The sequence below is a fragment of the Pteropus alecto genome, unplaced genomic scaffold (assembly GCF_000325575.1).
Source record: "Pteropus alecto unplaced genomic scaffold, ASM32557v1 scaffold110, whole genome shotgun sequence".
In the NCBI taxonomy this organism is placed as follows: domain Eukaryota; kingdom Metazoa; phylum Chordata; class Mammalia; order Chiroptera; family Pteropodidae; genus Pteropus; species Pteropus alecto.
In genome coordinates, this window is record NW_006431920.1 from 4,538,034 (window position 1) to 4,551,138 (window position 13,105).

The 13,105-nt window shown below is 37.6% G+C and overlaps 1 protein-coding gene across 3 annotated transcripts in view; it reads right to left on the reverse strand.

The window, feature by feature from the left end:
* The window catches only part of RHBDD1 (rhomboid domain containing 1), a 112,487-nt gene extending 107,811 nt beyond the window's left edge, over positions 1–4,676 (reverse strand). The window contains exon 1 of one of the 3 annotated variants that reach the window (XM_025043304.1): positions 4,501–4,676. The gene's annotated coding sequence lies outside the window, so the exon portion shown is untranslated. Of the gene's footprint in view, positions 1–2,985; positions 3,155–4,500 lie in introns of those variants that run through there. The other 2 variants (XM_015585360.2, XM_015585361.2) reach the window with 2 other exon arrangements.
* Between the last annotated feature and the right edge of the window lie 8,429 nt (positions 4,677–13,105).

The following is a 13,105-nucleotide window of genomic DNA, read 5'->3' on the forward strand; positions in this document are numbered from 1 at the left end:
CGGTGGAGCCATCTCGCGATAATAAAAGGATTTGTTTTAAGCCATTACTTGGTGGACATAACAGCTACAAGCTGGAAATTCAGGAATCTATAAGGTTCCTGATTACTACAAAATTAACACACCCCAAGAGAGAGGAGGAAATCTTCATGACTTTGGTATGAAGGAGGCTTCTACTACATGTGCACTGTGCACAGTATTTATTCCCACATTTGTTCCAAGTTAGAATCACAACTGATTTATTACAACACACATAACTGCAAGTTGCTGGTATATGTAACATGAAAAATGTAGCAAAATTTCTTTCACAGTGTTGCCCTAGAGACTTTCAATAAAAAGTCCAAAATTAGAAGTGGCTGCCAAAACACACACTCCCCTATATAGCATTTATATAAATCTGAAGTCATTATAATATGTATATAAATTTCATTCATGACTATCATGATGTTGTGACTTTGAATTAAAAATGCATAAGCAAGTTAACACCATGGAGAAACAGCTGCCGTTGCAATGACAACATTCCTTAAGCTGAAGCCAGATTTACCATCAAATCTGGATGCCACTGCTGACTGGTACGTGGCCTCAGGCAAATCATATTACTCAATCCTGCTGACCTCCTTTATCCATAGCCGAGGAAAACTTCACAAACTTCCTAGAGTCATTGTGAAGAATAAATGAAATATATGAAAGCACACCCCTATACGTAGCACACCCCTAAAGTTTGTTTCCTATTCGCCCTTTCGCTCCATAAAGTAATGAGCATTTTCCCCCCACAGAAATAGGCTTTATTGTTTTATAATTACGATGTGCATGTAACAATGGCCAGGAAACTAGATGGTAAATAACACCAACATGCAAACCTGAATGCACATGTTGTTAGTTGGCTATCATCTAAATCCCAAAGGGCTCCTACACACTCTCTATTGCTTCCCAGAAATTTGATACATTTTCTTCTCTGAATACAGCCAAAATTATCCACAGGCTTTGAAATCACGATCTTGATGTTGCACAGAGCAGCTGGTTGATTGAAAGTGCCTCCCCTCCCCCACACTCCAGCTGTCACCGGGAAACCCTCCTTGAAGTGTGAAAAGACAATGCGATACTATTACTGCTATTAATAACAGTCTAACAAATACTTAGCATTCAAAATTATTTTTATGAAAGCTTACTATTAACCAAAAATTAACTCTTTTACGAAAAATCCTTTACCATATAAATGCAAACCAGCTGCTTTCATACAACAAAAAAATGAGGACAGTAAATACAAGTAAAGTATTTCCATTGACTCCTTGCTCCTTTTTGCTTGAGTCATTTGTAATGCTAAACAACAGCCAGTTAAAATATTAAATAGCTTTAAGTGATACAGCTGTCACAGCTTGGAGAAATTTTTTGAAAAAGGTTGGATGATCTCTCAAAAAAATGTGCATAAATACCTATTTTTGTAAAATATGGGTCAGACTGAAGGCTGGATTTTTTTTTTTTTTTTTTTTTAATAATCACTCGCTCCTCTGCTTGAGAAGCTATACTACATGTTTGACAATGCTGAAAACCTCAGGTGTCGTCTCCGGAACAAGTTTGTGACTCCCTACTCACAAGAATTCATAATGCCCTGACTTTTTTAGGTCATCCTATCCTTCAGCTGAACAGTTTCATACCCAATGTCTTGGACTCCAAGGTTCCAGGGACATGCCTCTGAGTGTCACTACAAGAGGTTCAGGATGAGCCCTTCTGCCTCCGTCTTAAAGCCTCTCAGCGCTACAGGGAAGATTCTGCTAAACAGGGTTCCCTGTTAAAAATATGAGGTCCCCTGCTTAGATGACTATCAATGCAGCATAACAGGAATCTATCTTTTTAAAACATTTTTATATTTTTAAAGTTTTGAAAAAAAAGTTTATATGTATACGCACATATCTAACTTTACATATATATACAGATTATTTATCCTCATCTGCATGTTACAAAATTATGACCTAGTATGACTCCTTTCAAGGATGTTCCATGCTCCTGTTCATATGTAATCTATATACACAAAAATACATAGGAATTTTTATCACTTTAAAAAAAATGAGACATAAAAATTTTCAGTTATCATTAACCATCCATGGTGAAAAATAACTGTATTTCAGAGCTAACAGTATTTTCTTATACTTTGGTGCACGTTTTTACGGAGGGCTCATCTCCTATAACGTCCCCTTCAGTAACTGACTGCCTCATTACCTAAGATATTTAATCACCCCCTGACCTTGGCCTTCCAATAAGCACCTCAAAAACTCATGGAAGTTGCTCTGTTACAGTAATAAAACTGAAAATAGTGTTTTCTACCAGGTTTACAGTTTTAACTTTCTCCAAGTGTCTGCTTTCTCTCATTCACAATAATGCGAAAGCTTTGACTTCGCTTCAACATCTTGGATCGTTTAAAAAGCAAAGCCACACAGTTAGGCAATAATAAAACTACCTCATTCATGACGAGGAAATGAATAAGATAAAATTAGTTTTGAGGTATTTAAAAAGCAAAGCCACGCAGTTAGGCAATAATAAAACTACCTCATTCATGACAACGAGGAAATGAATAAGATAAAATTAGTTTTGAGGTGGCAACTACCCATCTTTCCCCCTGTCCAACATGCACAGTCATTTGAACGTCTATGCCTCACACACAGTGGGCATAGTTTGCACTTTATTTCACTTTATTCGATGTGCTGCATAGTAACACATCATAATTCCAACTCTATAGCAGAGGAAATTAAGGTTGGGAGGATGTTAACTTGTCTAATGGACACAATCAGTACATAGCAGAGGCCGGGTTCAAAGCAGGGTCTGCCTGACCCCAAACCACTGCTAGAGATCTCTGAAAGAACAAGAAAAATGGGGCCTTTGACCAATGCATGCTTCATGATGGGACAGGGTTAATTTAGTGGTACCATTACCAACATTATTTCTAGAAGCTGATATCCAAAGTGACTCGTGTGTATCTGAAAACTCTCTCACCCACAATATCCAGGAGCCATGGTGTCGCCTTGTGTGCACTGTGCTCTATAATCGAATTCTGTGGTTTGGACCAGGGCAGCATTGACCCTTCTCAACATCAGAATGAGTCTAGGCTTTGGGGCAGCTGCTTCGAGTCCTGAATCTTTCTTTCTCCCCCCACACTGGCCCCCTGAAAAAGGAAGGGAAAAGTTTTGAGTAAACTGATGATCTGAAAAAACAGCAGGTGGCAGGCATATCTAACCTAACTCTTGTGTTGGGTCCAGAATCCGTAGGTATGGGGGATGGATAGGATGAGGGCCTCTCTGCTATCATGGAGCTGTGACATATGGGAAAGAAAGATAAGGATAGAAATATCTTCAGTCCTGTCACATGCTTGCAAGTCACTGCTCCATAATACGGTTCAGCTCTAAGGCTAAGGCCAGTTATTCACCCTACCTTCTTCATTCCATCAATTCCATTCTGTGACTACCAAATGTCTGTTCTTTATCACTGCGCCAGTAATTCCCAAGCTTTAGCACCTAGGTGCACTGGATCAACTAGGATCCACTGGAAGGCTTGTTAAAATAAAACAGATTTCTGATTCAGTAAGTCTGGGGTAAGAGACCAAAATTTGCATTTCCAAGAAGTTCCCAGGTGATGCTGATGCCAGTAGTCCTTGGAAAATTTAGGGACCCAACGAACTGCTATTCTTCCTAACATTACCTCTTTCCCAAGCCCAACCACACCAGCAGCAAATTAAATGTCTTTAGTTTATAAGAACCAGCAAAAAAAAAAAAGAAAGAAAAAAAGACATAAATGTGAGACTTTAGACTTTTAAAAAGCAATTCCAAAGAATTAAAAAAAAATGCGAGGAGGAAGAAAATCTAGCTGTCACTGAGTGTACGGCAAAGGGACCTACACATATAGATGACTCAATCCAGACTAAACAATAATTCATTTTGATAGCAGCCCGACTCTTCGAAAGGGTAGGTATGGAAAAGCAAGCAGGTGATCCGTTTTGGAGGTTTTAAAGGTCTGGGCAGAAAAGGGTTAAATTCGCTTAAATGAGTTTCCTACCTCCTGTTTAGAGAAATACCACTACTCGGGTTACGGTAGCGTTTGCCACACTTGTTCGGGGAACATAAAGTTACTGTTCTAAGAGCACTTGAAACTGCAAGCTGCTGCTGACGCAACATCACTTTCAACTTTCAACTTCCGGCTTTCAAAAGCAATCCTTTAACAAGCACAGAGCAAACGCCACCCTCCGAAAACCTAAAGTCGCCCAGATGGGGGAGTAGAGACGACCCCGGCAGCGTCGCGCCAGGAAACGCCCACGCCACTCTCGTACCCACCGAGGGTGCCTAGGTTGCGGAAGCCACTGCCTCCAACCCCTACCCTGTCCCCGCCCCACGGGCGACACTGACAGCCGCCCCGCAGCCCCCGCCCCGCCCCTGGCACCGCGACCCTCGGAAAAGGGAAAAGACCCCGCGCAGAAGCCGACGGCGCCAGCGAGCCCAAACCGACGCAGAGACTCACGCTCTCTCCAGCCCCCTGCGTCCTCACGTCTCGGCGCGCGGACGTGCGTCACCACGCACGGGCACCGATCCCGGACGCTCACAGTCCCCGCGGCCCGCCGGGTGCCGGGCGCCCGGTGTCGGGAAGAGCATGGGCGACCTGGCGATGCGACTCGCGCGGCCGGGGCGAGGTGGGGCGAGGAGGGCCGTAAAGCGGCTAGGCGGCCGCGACGCACGCTCAGTTCGGGGAGGGCTGGACTCGAAAGCCGCGTGTGGCGGCGGTGGCAGCGGGGTGGCCCCCAGGGCAAGGTGTGGACGCATCCTGCAATCGCCGGATGAGACGTGGAGAGTAGGAGTCCTCCCTGCCATACTTAACTGTTGTCCTCTACCACGCGTGAAGCAGGCGACTGGCCTGCGTTCGAGGCAGTCGTGGGGCGAAGCAGCACGTGGGTCGCGTCACGGCTGTGGAACTATCTTTCCGGGCCCCAGCCCTGCTGCAAGCTGCTCACCTGCTGCGTGGAGGCGTCAGATGCTGATTTTGAACTGGATGGTGTGAGAGATGGAAACTTGCACCTTCATGAGTTAGGCGCAGACAGCGTGAGAGCTGCCTGTCCCAGGGCAGAACCCACGGTTACAAAGTAGGCCAGCAGAGCAAGGTCATGAGTGTACTTTTCACTCCCCAAAGCTTAGGTCTGAGACTGCGTTTCTTAGTTTGTTTGCCCATTTTTAAGGGCTTTGAGTGTTAAGTATTTCAGTTCATGTGTCATTGGATGCAATTTTAATGATGGGTTCTGCTTCTACTCTGGAACAAGGTTTATATTCAATTGTAGGAATTAGGTTAAATTCTATAATGCTGTATTCATACAATATGAGAAAACTCTCTTACAATTTGGTACGGAACTTCTAATAACTAGGAAGAAGATACGTCTTTTCCAAGGAGAGATCCAAATGCTGGTGGTTTTGATCGGCTCTGTATTGTGGCAGGTGGATTACCTTAGTCTACTTAAAAACTGCCTAAATCGAAAGAGTTTTGATTATCTTTTGTTATTGCAGGACCTCTTCATGGAAATTTTATTTTGGAGTTTGAAATTTAAATGAAAATTGGCCTATGTACAAGATATATAAAAGACTTTCAGGTGGTAAAGAAGATTCTTAGCAATTTGCTAGTATATGCTCCTTGAGCTTTCCTTACAAGTTATCTCATCTAAAAACAATGTACTAATCAGGGAGCTTGGCTGACAGTGAGAAACATCATTCCGGGAAATAGAAAGTCAATTGAACAGGAGGGGAAAAAGATGCATTGCCTATAAAGTTTATGTATTTCCCTAGAAAAAAATTAATGTAATTTCTAAAAAGAAGCGGTCCTCATTTATCCTTCTGATTCATTGATTCAATTAATACTAATCATATGCATTGATTCAGTTAATACTAATTCTATCTTCTATTCACACTCTTTACACCTTTCTATAATCGCATCATTTTTCTTGTCCTTAATAGATCAAATATGGAGGTGATTTTAAGGGAGCCACAAATCAAGAAGTCTCAATACAGTAATCATTAAAATGTTATATGTAAGAGTTACGAATATACTTAGACAATTATATTCAATTTCAAATATTAGTGAAAAAATTCATAGACATTGAGAAGATCTTTTAAAACAATAATCTTGTCCTATATAACTTATTGAGCAGACAGGAATTTTTTAAGTTCCTACTAAAATCAGCATGTTACCACTTGAATAATAATTGTGTATCTTAATGTATGAGGCAGTCAGCAGCATCCTATCACTAAAACAAGGCTTAAAAAAGAATCAGTGCCATAAGTTTTTTTAACATAAAAGTTATGCAACTATTACGTTATCTTGTAAGATAATTCCTAAAAGTACATAGGGGCCCAGCCTACTCCAATGTGACCTCATTTTAACTAATGACATCTGAAATGACCCTGTTTCCAAATGTGAACACATTCAGAGTTCTTGGGGATTAGGACCTCAACATATTCTTTTGGGTGACAATTCAACCATAACAGGTTGAATAGTACCACAAAGAAAAACCCAGGGCAGATGGATTCACTGGTGAATTCAATCAAATATTTAAGAATTGATACAATCATACACAAGTTCTTTCTGAAATAGAGGAAATAACTAATTCTGTAAAGATGTTTATTACCCTTATACCAAATTCAGATAAAGACATTACAAGAAAAGAAAGCTGCAAATCAACATCCATAATGAACATACAAAATTCCCAATGAAGTGTTAGCAAACCAAATCCAACAATACCTAAGAGGGATTATATACCATAGATGCAAGGTTGGTTTTACCTTTTTTAAAACTCCACGTAAAATACTATATCAGTAGACAAAAGGACAAAAGCTACATCCCATCTCAATAGATACAGAAAAGCATTTCACAATATCCAACACATTTATGATAAAAATTCAAAAAAAAAGATTAGAAGGAAACTTCCTCAACCTAATAAAGAGTATCTATTTAAAAAAAAAAAATACAGTTAATGTCATCCTTAACCATAAAACACTAATCGTTTTCACCTCAAGATCAAGAACAAGGCAAGGATGTCTGTTCTCACAGTCTCTTCAAAATTTTACTGGAAGTTTCAGCCAGTGCAGTAAAAGAAGAAAAATAAAGAAAAAGCATCAATTTGAACAGGAAGAAGTAAAATTGTCTTTATTCACAGATGACCTGATCCTGTATGTAAAAAATCTTAAATCACACAAAAATAAGCACTACTAAAGTTAATAAATGAGTTTAGCACAATCTCAGGATGCAAGATCAAGATTTTTAAAAAGCATTTCTATATGCTACAAATTAATAGTCCAAAAATGGCATTAAGGGGACAATTTCATTCCGAGTAGCAGCACAAAGAATAAAATACTTAGGAATAAATGTAACAAAAGAAGTACACTGAAAACTACTCAAAATGGCTGAGAGAAATTGAAATTCCATGTTTGTGCACTGGAAGATGCAATAATAAGATGGCAGTTTTCAAACTGATCTGTGGATTTGACACAATCTCTCAAAATCTTAGCAGGCTTTTTTTTTATATATATATAGTAATTGACAAGCTGGTCCTTGTAGAATAAAATATCTATAATAGCCAAAACACTTTTGAAAAAGAAGAAAATTGGAGGAATTACACTACCCAATTTCAAATTGTAATATAAAGTTAAAATAATCAAGACCGTGTGTTATTGGAATAAGAGTAGGCATAGAGATCAATGAATGGAATTTAAATAAGCCCTTACATGGTCAGTTGATTTTCAATAAAGTTATCAGGGCAAAAGATAGTCTTTTCAACAATAATGGTGGGAAAATTGGACATCAGTATGAAAAAAGACCATGAACTTGATTTTTCACGCAATACACAAAAATTAACTCCAAATGGCACATAGGCATAAATGTAACAGCTAAAGCTATAAAACTAAAACTGCAAGAGACAATTTTTGTCAGGTTAGGTTAGGCAAAGACTTCTTTGACATCAAAAGCACAATCCACAAAAGAAAAAATTGATAAATTGGACCTCCTCAAAATTAGAAATATTTGCTTTTTAAAAGATATCATTAAGAAAATGAAAATCAAGGCACAGTGTGGAAGAAAATATTTGCAAGTTTTATATCTGGTAAAGGATTTGTATCTGGAATATTTAAAGTTCTTACAACTCAAGAAAAAGAAATTATTCAATTAAAAAGTGGGCAAAAGATTTGAATAAATACTTTACCAAAGAAGTGAATAATAAACATTAAAAATTTCTCATCACTAGTCATTAGGAAGATGGTAATTAAAGTCACATGAGATACTATTCCACACCCCATGGAGTGACAATAAAAAAAAAAATACGGGAAGAATGTGGAGATACTGGAATCCTCACACAATTGCTGGTGAGCATGTAAAATGATGTGACCACTTTGGGAAATAGGCAGGTGTTCTTTGTTTGTTTGTTTGTTTAATTAAACATTCATTTATAATAGGAACCCAACAATTTGACTCTCAGGAATCTACCCCAGAGAAATAAAACATGTCCACAAAAGACTTGGATGCAGATTTCATAGCAGTAGTATTCATAACAGCCCCAAACTGCAAACAATGCTTATCAACTGTCGAATGGATAAAGCAATAAAAAGACACAAATTACCGATTCATCTACGACATGGATGAACCTCAAAAAATAGTATGCTAATTGAGAGAAACCAGATCCCAAAGACTACATACTGTATAATTCTCTTCATATGAAATGTCTAGAAGAGGCAAATATATAGAGACAAACAGATTGGTGGTTGACTGGAGCCTGGTTAACTGTAAATGGACATGAGGGAACTTTAGGGGGTGATGGAAAAGTTGTAAAACTGAATTGCGATGATGGTTGTCAAACTCTATAAATTTATTAAAAATCACACACACTATATACAGACAGTGGGTGAAATTTATGGTCTATAAATTCTATCTCAGCAAAGCTGTTTAAAGAGGAAAGATAGCCAGTCTGGTATCAGATACGGATACCATACTCTAGGAACTTCTAGTCTTATAAAGGAGCCAAGGGACCTACATAAATTTCGGTGAAACCAGAGAGACAGAGTTAACTGCTGTAACTGCTGTAAGTTAATTTGGGACTTTAAAGGAAGAGAATATTGACTGAGGCTAGAGAGATGAGAATAATTTGTGGAGTTGACATTTGAATCGTCTCCTTGATGTATAAATGGGAATGGACCTACTGAGATGAATGGAAGAGCATTTCAAGCCCCACCCCCCGCCCCCAAAAAAGTGAGATGAGAACAATATTATGAGGAATCACTAGAGTGATTTTTGTTTTTTGAGCATTTGAGCAGGGTATTATTTTGATCAACAGTAAGGAGCGAAAAGAGTATGCCATGATGTCTAATATTCTTGGTGTACAAGCATTACAATGTAGATACTGGCCTATATGGAATGCAGACTTTAGGAGAATAGTACGAAAGGTTAGCTGTGGATGTAAAATATGGAGAAAATTAAATTCTACTAGTAGAAAACACCATTAATAATAAAAATGCAATCAATTAATATGTCTTAGAAATTTAATGATCTTGTCTTTGAGTCTTTATATGGAAATGTATGCTTTAGAACGCAAATGGTTTTTCGTTGGTTTAAATGAAAAATGTAGATTTAAGAAGCTATCGTGATTGTACTGTCAGTGAGAAAAGTCCTGGAATAGTATTACTGCAACTGCAAATAAGAGCAGTGCGCTTGCAATAGACTTGCGATGGTTAATTATTCTGACACGATGGTCATTATTATAATTGCATGTCAGTTGTCACTAATCGACTCTCAAGCTAATGGAGCTGAGAAGAGCTGTGATAACACTAAAATATCTTGTGTTTCTCTGCAGGATTTTAATGCTTACAATTTAATGCTTAAACTCCTATCCTTAGATCATGTACTTTTTGATTTTCATCGTACCACCCACAGATTGTTTTATTTCTTATACTGGGGCATTAAAACAATGAAACCTCATTCTCTCCTCACGTATTGTTTAAATGTTTTTCTAAGGAGAAGTCCCCTCTCTCCATAGACGATGGGTAAGCCAGAATTTCCTTCCTCCCGCCCTGATCAGGAAGATAACGTGGGACCTACTTGTCAAAGGCTCTCTCTTGGGACTCGGACTCTTGGACTCTTAGGATAGGAGGATCTGGAGTTGGTTGGAGGCCATAGTCATCTCAGGACCAGAAATGACAATGCTTCAGTGGGAGAGCTAGAGGCCGAGTACCCCTCAAAGCACCTAGGAGAGAAAGGGTGTTAGCTCGATTGCTTCAGGATACCCTGAACTTTAATATAGCCCTTGACCCTCTCTTCCTGTGAAGACCTTCAGATACAGATTTTATTTTCTTACAATTCAGTATTATTTTAGTAAATTTAAAATTTGTTTTATCACTTCTCTAGCATCCTTTAAGATTTCAATTACCACCACTATGACTCTACTTGTTAAGCTAATGTGTTTAGACCTCTTATCACAGTGTCTGGCACACAATGAACACTCAATACGTGTTAACTGTTTTGATAACTACTGGAGCTACCATTTGTTGAGTGTCTACTATGTTCCAGGCACTTCACCTCCATTTTATAAATGAAGAAACAACATCAAAGAGTCGACTTTGCCAACACTCACAAAGCTAGTGGACAGAAGGATTAATGTTTCACACTTTCTAATATATTATTTCTACTACTGAATAATAAATGTCTAGTACTGTGTGTCATTGGATATATCATAGCCCATATAAAAGGTAATTTTGTTTTTATGTACATGTTTACATAAAGTTTTCATTGTTTTATTTTCTAAACTATAAAAAGTGAAAATGACAACTATTCTCTATTCATATCAGAATTATTTTAAATGATTGTATCTTTTAATTTTATACATTTTTCTATTTTAGGAAGTATTTTTTCTACTGAGTGTTTTGGGTAAATCTTCCTTAATCTTGTTTTAACTCATTATGATTATTATCTAAAAAATAAATTGGGTTTACAGATGTCCCATTGTTCCTATGTTTACAAGATAATAGTAGGATAGTGTTTGAGAGTTCCTGTTTTCTTCAAATGATAAATCCTAAATAAGCAGTTTATTTTAATAATCATTTCTTTAATGGCATTTTTTACACATCCACAACTGCCATTCTGTTTTATCAGCTAAAATTCCGATTCTTCCATGACTACAATGAATAATTTTACTCCAGACTTCCAAATCACAGTTTCTATGTGGCATTCGAGACCTCAAACGAGTCTTCCTAACCTACATCTTTTCAAATTTAGCAGATGTATTGTGAATACTGTATTTATGCTTTATTAAAAACTAATTTAGATAATGAATTCTTAGAAAAGGAAAAGCTTATGAATGCTCTTGCTAGGAAAGAAATGTTCAAAAATGAACTTGCATTAAAATATGAGGGATGAGGCTGTGATGACGGCAGTAACAGATGACTCAGGCCATCCACACGTGATTTTAGGACATACGCACAGCAGTATCTCTACCACTACTTGCTAATAATTGAAACTCCTTCAAAAAAGCCTTTCCATCCACAATTAGACATAACATATTTAAAATGTAGGGCATTTGATGGAACACTTAGGAGATAATAAATTTCTGTTAAAAATCATGGGTCAGCCCGTCCACCAGCAAGTGGCTATTCTGGGTGGTGACAGGGAAACTGGAGGCAGAGGGCTCTTGGGTGGGAAGAATTTGTTGAAAAAATTGGAAAAATTTGCAGACTTATTACTAAGGTTCTGCCCAATTTACTACAATAGGGCTAGGAAATTAAGAGGCCATGGGGTGGAACAGCGGGTGGGGAGAATTTTTGACCTCACCTATGATCACAGAGAGCTCCACTTCACATCATTTAGATCTTCCTTATTCTGTTTTAATGTAACATACCTGACTTTTAACCAAAGCCTCTCTTTCCCAGGGGATTTATTATTCGTGAGCTAACTATACAAGTAAAGGCTGTCATTTATCTGAGATTGTTAAATATATATAAGTGAAAAACAGATTTTTACAGTTCACTGTTTATTTTTTTTAGTTAATGAGGATGCCAGTCTTGGACGTCAGATTGTATAAGTTTTCATGCTGTCAATTTTAAAACATTTATATTGAAATAATTGCAAAATTATAATACAGAGACTAATACAGAGAATTCCTATATATTCACAAAATGTAACATGCATTTCTCTTTTTATCTGTCTCTCGCTCTCTCCTACATATATTTATATATTAAATTTACATATTATAATTATATACATACACACATTTTTTGAGTCATTTTTGCATAAATTGCAGACAAGAATCTTCTTTTCTTCCATATGCATTTCCTAAAAAAACAAGGGTTTGTTTTTTAAGAAAAACATTACCAATCTTAAATTTCCAGGGTAAATCTTGCACACGATTTTATCCATTTTAAGTTGTCAACATCCAAGTGCCATGGGGCTCAGTCATAAGGAAACGTTGATAGTTATTCTAGACCGTACGTCCAAGTACTAAGTAGAGCACAAACTGGATTTTTGAAAAATAATGACAATATGGATGGACCTCAAGATAATCATGCTAAGCAAAATAAGCCAGACTGAAAAAGTCAAAAATCACATGATATCACTTATATGTGGGATATAAACCTAAAAGCAACAAATGAACAGGACAAACAGAGACTCAGGGACATGGACAATAGACTAGTGGTTACCAGAGGGTAGGGAGTGGGGGAGGAGGGAAGAGGTAGACAGGGTAAAGGGGGTCAAATATAGGGGGTAGGGGGAGGGCAAAGTGGGTAAAGGTGATCAAATATATGGTAGCTGGAGGAAACAGGACTTTGGATGGTAAACACACAATAGAATATATAGATGTCAAATTATAATGTACACTTGAAAATTAAAAAATTGTATTAACCAATGTTACTCCGATAAACTTAAAAAAAAAAAAAAATATAAAATGCTGAACTACCACCATGACTCTTAAACATTTCTTTCCTCATGTGCATCAAAGAATAAGCTTTTCAACAAAGTTAAATTCATTTGACTGAAATAAATAATGCAGAACCTTAAAATTAATTGATCGAGTGAATATAAGCCATAAAGGAACAAGATATCAATGGGGGGG